The 6,873-nt window shown below is 42.3% G+C and overlaps 1 pseudogene; it reads right to left on the bottom strand.

Moving 5' to 3' along the window:
- Positions 1-493: 493 nt before the first annotated feature.
- Positions 494-798, bottom strand: LOC129502954 (small nuclear ribonucleoprotein E-like; annotated as a pseudogene).
- Positions 799-6,873: the final 6,075 nt, after the last annotated feature.

Here is a 6,873-nt window from a genome sequence, read left to right as displayed (position 1 = left end):
TGGGTTCCAACTATCTCATACTCAGTAGAGGAGACAACATTTTCTGTTTTCCATCAAAAAGCATGCTATACGTCCCCGTATTTCCAATCACATTTCCAATTATGCTACAACACTTAACTTTTATTTTTATTTTTGTAAAGATTTTATTTATTTATTCATGAGAGACACACAGAGAGAGAGAGGCAGAGACACAGGCAGGAGGAGAAAGGCTCCCTGCGGGACTCGATCCTAGGACCCCAGGGTCACACCCTGAGCCAAAGGCAGATGCTCAACCCCTGAGCTACCCAGGTATCCCAACACCTAACTTTTAAGTGGACGTTTTTTGCTGAAGAACATGTAAGCCCTTGGTTTATTTTTTTTTTAAATAAAAACAATCCCACAGCATTTATTGTCTTCTGGTAATAACATAATGGTAATCAAAACAATACAAACAAGGGTTTTAGAACTCTATTCCCAACAAAGGACATCTAAAAAAACAAACTACGTGGCCTTCTCAAGAATTTCTCACTTCACTGATCATTCTAGTTGGAAACACTTTGGAGCAGGGTAATATTATCTCCTTTTAGCATGATCCGACCCAGTTGTTTTCTTGACTTTGTTTTAGAATGAATCTCTTCGGCATCATCTAATACAAGGTTCATGTACTCATCAAAACCAATGATACAGCCTCTATCCGCATGTTTACTTGCTCATAAAGCCACACCTGAATCCGAGGTCTATTTTGCAAGTATCTGAAATGAGGTTGATGGGCTGAACCATCACCTTCTGCACTTTTTGGCCCTGGCCACGGTACGCCATGGTGGAAGCTGACCTGGTTTATTGTTTTTATTGTAGTTGAGAGCAGTGGTGTTCTATCCAATAAATAACATTCCCAACAAACTAGAAGAAAGCATTAGACAAAAAGAGAGGCATTTATTTTATGATTTATTGTACTCCGGCTTAATTTTGATCGAAGAAAATACACATATAGAGAAGTGTACGTATCATTAGTGTGCTGTTCAGTGAATTATCACAAACGGACTATACCTGGGTGACCAGCTCTCAGATCAAGAAAGAAAACATTACTAGCAACTCAGAACCCCCTTCTGGTCTATAACCTCCTAAGGGTCACCCCTACCCTGCCTTCCAGCGGGGCAAGTGAATGCGTATCTCACATAAATGGAATCATACAATATGTACTCTTTTGTGTTGTGCTTTTTTCACTCAGAATTACATTGAGTTTATGTTATTGTGTTACACTATTAGCGTGTTCCTCTTATTGCTAATGTGTGCTACTGTGCGAATGTGTAGCCGGACGATTAGATTTGGGTTTATTTTTGACCGCCATTCCCTATTGGCTGGAGAGTTAGATGGCATTTTTAGATGTAATCAGTGTCCTGCTTCTCTCAGTCAGTTTCTTTTTTCTTATTTTTTTAAAATTTTATTTAAATTTAAAGAATTTAAATTTAAATTAATTTAAATTTGTATTTATTCATGAGAGACACATACACAGAGAGGCAAAGACACAGGCAGAGGGAGAAGCAGGCTCCCTGCAGGAGCCAGATGTGGGACTCGATCCCTGGACCCAGGATCATGCCCTGGGCCGAAGGCAGACACTCAACCACTGAGCCACCCAAATGTCCCTCTCTAGATCGCTGTCGTGACATCTTCTGATCACTTCTAACTGCTCCCTTTTTGAGACTTACAGTCATTAAATTTCCATGAGGGCTTTGCTGACTCTGAGGCAAATCCAGTCATAGTTCCCTTCTTGTTTTCCTTGCTCATTTTTCCCTGAATTCCTTTGCTACTGTATACACACACACACACACACACACACACACACACACCACACACACACACATAATCTATCTGTCTAATTTTTTATATAACATACACACAGACACACTTTTTTCATGCTTATTGCATATTCCAGTTATTCCCAATTTCTTTACACTGGGCTGAACTAGAGGTAATTTGGAGGTTAAAGGTCTTGAGATGAAACCATCATCCTGGATTATTTGGATGGTCACATCCACTAAATTCAATGACAAATGCTTTTATAAGCAGCTCACACGAGAGATTTGACAGACAGAAGGTGAGGAAGTGATATGACCACAGAGCCAGAAATTGGAGTGATGCAGCCACAAGGCCACAAGTCAAAGAATGCTACCTCTGGCCTTGCCACCTGCCGGAGGGCTGAGACAGACAGGATAGTGTGACAGGGCCAGTGAGCCCTCTTGACACATTGTCCTTGGGGTGGCCACGTAGGGCTATTAGCATTCACCTCGCCGTCTACTGGTGATGCAGTTTCTTCTCACGAGGATCACTGACAATTTGTGTTGGAAAGAAAAATGATTTTCTAAAGAAAATATCCATAGTTTCGGCAGGGAAAAAATGTAGGTTTATGGTGGGTCAGTGCTAGGAAAATCACCTATGAGAAGATATTCTCAACTTTTATTTTTATTTTTATTAAAGTATTCCTTGAGCATAATACCAAGAGACCCTGAAGAAGTGGTAGATGGTGGTGGAAACCCTTTTGTATTTGGGTTTAGAATTATCCTAAATTCATGTGTTCATCTATTTGAACTTCGTTTTTTATTACTTCTCTAACACATTACTTTTTGGGAGGTTAACAGAAGCTTTGAGAAATTTTCTTTAGCCCACTCACATCACAGTTTGGTCTTTGCAATTCCTCTGCACTGACCCTCGGTCTCTGCCTCCCCCCCCCCACGCAAATGCTTCTCAGGTATTACCCCTCCCTCCTCTCCTGACTACCTTTGTGCCAACTTTTCTGCACTTGGTACTAGGATAAAGACATTTTCCCAAGGTGACCTATTGTTCCAATGTATTGGAGCATTTTATAAAGAAAACACCAAAGTAGACCACTTGATAATTTAAAATTTGCGATTGGTTAGCTTTGGGGGTCCTGCAGCGTGGTGGTATCTTGTAGAGGCCACCGATATGGGGGCAGAGCGGAAAAGAGGAAAGCAGACTCCCTTCTTCGAGGCCAGAATGTGAGAATGTAAAAGAAACACAAGCAGAGCATGCGGGGTGGCTGCCTGGGGTGACATAAGTGACTCGGTCACAGCAGCAGCACAGAAGACACTCATTTCTAAAACACCCATCGAATGGGGGGTGGCTCAGTGGTTGAGCGGTTGAGCATCTGCCTTCAGCCCAGGGCGTGATCCTGGGGTCTCAGGATCGAGTCCCACATCGGGCTCCCTGCGTGGAGCCTGCTTCTCCCTCTGCCTGTGTCTCTGCCTCTCTTTCTCTCTGTGTCTCTCATGAATAGCTAAATAAAATCTTTAAAATAAAAATAAAATAAAATAAAATAATAAAATATCCACCGTATGAAATTGCTGGTGAGTCCTCTCCTCCCACAGAATATTATCTGAATTGTAGTTGAGAAACACTAGGACTGCCCCTTTGCCTGTAAGCAAGCATTCCGGTAGCTTCTCCATATACCGAGGATGAGCCCCTGGAGGGAGCTGGAACCTCTATTCTTTCTGGCTGGTGCCATTCACTGGGCTGCCTTGATAGGACACATACAGTGACCACAGCTCTAAGAACTGTCACTGTTCCATTTTACAGATGGCAAAACAAGGCACGGAGGGATTTAACAACTTCTCCATGGTCACGGTTAATAAGGGGCAGTCAGAATCAAAGCCGGGCAGTCTGCCTTAAAAACTACAAATATGTGTCACAATTCAAGGACGTGTGTTTCCAGAATTAAGGGTTTTATAGATATCCAATACAATGAATGAAATAAAGCATAATTTATGAAATTTTAGAAAATATTTATAAAGAAAATATTATAAGTGCTTCCTGAGACAGTCTGATAAGATGTGATGAGCATTTCAGTCCAGGAAGGAGAGTGGAAGGGTTCCTCTACTGTTATTCAAATAATTGTTCCCAGAAATGTTAAGACGTGGTGCGTAAGGTAGTTACCCGTTAGCCCGAGTTGGTGGCGTGACGGGGAGGGTCTGGCCTTCTCCACCAGGCCGAGGTCATGCGAGACTTCTTGCCTTCGGTATTGGAAATGTTGAAACGGCCTTATGTCCACAAGATTGAGATAATATTTATTTCAGCAAAATATTTTGAGCGGTTCAATTTTGTACCCTGAGGCCTGGAAACCCTGACTTCCTCAGGCCTAGCTAGCGTAATGTATTTTAGCATTAGTGTTCCCCATTTTCTAATAGAATTAGAGTTTCAGGTTAAAGAGAAGTATTTATTAAAGCAAACGTTGTTTTCACTGTGATGTTGTTTAGTGTAATCAGACTGGTATCCAAGTTGCCTCTGGAACACGAGCTCTGTAGATTGCGAGGTTTAGGAAGGATAAGACACGTGGCTGATGGCTATTCTTGAGGACTCTTAAATCTCAGGTAATGTGTTATAATTTTTTTTTAAGATTTTATTTATTTATTCATGAGAGACACAGAGAGAGAGAGAGGCAGAGACGTAGGCAGAGGGAGAAGAAGGCTCCATGCAGGGAGCCCAAACCGGGACTTGATCCCAGGACCTCTGGGTCACACCCTGGGCTGAAGGCAGCACTAAACTGCTGGGCCACTGGGGCTGCCCTAAATTTTCAATCAATTTTGAGAGTATACACTGAATGCTCTTCATTGCCATGAATGTCTAAGGAAGCCAGGTTGTGGCTATTGATCCATAACATAAAATTGAGAATCAATTATTGAAAAATTTATTCATTTGAGACAGAGGGAGACACAGAGAGGAGTGTGTGTGGCGTGGGGGGAGGGAGAGAGGGAGGGAGAGAGAGAGTCCTCAGGCCGACTTCCCTCCCCGAGGAGCTCCGAGCCAGAGGCAGGGCTTGATCCCAGGAGCCGGAGATCATGACCTGAGCTGAAACCAAGGGTCATACCCTAATGTACTGAGCCACCCAGGCACCCCGAGAAGCAGTTATTTAATATAATATACCTGACTTTTTCTTCTAGACTTAATTATAAGTGATTTATGGGTAGAGTCTAGCTCATCAAAAAAGGTGGTAAAACTCCATCTATTATATTTACAGATTAAAGATTAAGTCCAAGCTAAAATTGAGTTTCCCCTGGGTCAACCAAAGTTGTTTGAAGAGAGGAGCTGCCATTGAATTACAAATACCAGCAGGTGGAGGCAGTCTTATGTAAAGATGTTTTCAAAATCTCAGATTCCAGTGTCCCCTCTTTTCAGAATTTCAGGCACACCTTACCAGGCATATCTCCCTGCATATGATACAAGCATTTTAAAGAAACATACCCCCAAACAAACAAAACCATATTGAGCAACCCGGAAACTCTCCAAACCCTGTCATTTTGCATTTTTATGGAGGCCTCACTAACTTAGATGTGATTGACTAAATCATTGGCCATTCGTGAAGGATCTCAAATTCTAGCCCCTCTCCCCTTCCAGGGGGCTGAGGGTTCCCACCTTCTAATCATATGGCTGGTCCCTCTGGCAAACTCAGGTGTGATTGAAAGGAGTCTCATGAACAAATAACTGAAGACACCTTTAGCTCTCTCATCACTGGGGGAAATCCAAAGGGTTTCAGGAGCTCTGTGTCATGAACGGGGTGAAGACCAAGTATGCATTTCTTCTTGTAAATCACACTATGACCACCTTGCACCCCCTTTCCTCCTGGGTCACCTACACTCCTATTAATGACCCCCTTCCAGTGTTGCCTTCCTCCCTGAAATCTGCTCCGCTCTCATCTCCACTCCCTTCACGCATCCCCTCTGCTGACAATTACTTGCCTCTCTCCCCCTCTGGTGAGCTTCTTGAGCTCACTGGCTCCTTGCACACCTTGCACATCTCGTAGTCTTTTGGTAAACTCTGAGTGATTGATTGTCGAATAACTGAATGAACACAAGTTTGATGTTTTCTGCATATTCACGAGACTATTACCTGGTGAATTTGCTGATATCAGCTCTACTTGGGTGACCATATCGGACTATTGATAGTGAGAGGACTTGTATCAAGCCACAACTGTAAGTCTCTAACATAGTTTACTTACTATTAATTTTCCTTTTCTCGCATCACTAACCCTTATTTGGAGATATATATTACAAGGTATGTGAGCAAAATAGCTGAGTTGTTTCTTTTAATATTAACCCAAATCACCAGGTATCAGACTTACTACCATTTGTAAGATTTATGAAGTAAAAAGGTATAATCATTTCATTGCCTTGTAACCAGAGAAAACTTTGGGGCATGTGTACATTCTACATTTCTGAAACATGATTTATTCTCTATAGTTTGGGAGACTATGTGAGTTTGATACAGTTAGCTTTTATTTTATTTTATTTTGTAAATTTATTTTTTATTGGTGTTCAATTTGCCAACATATAGAATAACACCCAGTGCTCATCCCATCAAGTGCCCCCCTCAGTGCCTGTCACCCAGTCACCCCCACCCCCGCCCACCTTCCCTTCCACCACCCCCAGTTCGTTTCCCAGAGTTAGGAGTCTCTCATGTTCTGTCTCCCTCACTGATATTTCCCACTCATTTTCCCTCCTTTCCCCTTTATTCCCTTTCACTATTATTTATATTCCCCAAACGAATGAGACCATACAATGTTTGTCCTTCTCCGATTGACTTACTTCACTCAGCATAATACCCTCCAGTTCCATCCACGTTGAAGCAAATGGTGTGTATTCGTCGTTTCTAATGGCTGAGGAATATTCCATTGTATACATAAACCACATCTTCTCTATCCATCATCTTTCGATGGACACCGAGGCTCCTTCCACAGTTTGGCTATTGTGGACATTGCTGCTAGAAACATCGGGGTGCAGGTGTCCCGGCATTTCATCGCATTACAGTTAGCTTTTAGTGCAAAGTCTAAGCTATAATTTATGGCTATAGCCATAAGTTTTCCAGTTTTTCCATTCATCCAAAAAC

This window comes from Nyctereutes procyonoides, unplaced genomic scaffold, assembly GCF_905146905.1.
Source record: "Nyctereutes procyonoides isolate TBG_1078 unplaced genomic scaffold, NYPRO_anot_genome, whole genome shotgun sequence".
In the NCBI taxonomy this organism is placed as follows: Eukaryota; Metazoa; Chordata; class Mammalia; order Carnivora; family Canidae; genus Nyctereutes; species Nyctereutes procyonoides.
Note: the sequence above shows the minus strand (reverse complement) of the source record. Positions and strands in the feature narration are given on the sequence as shown.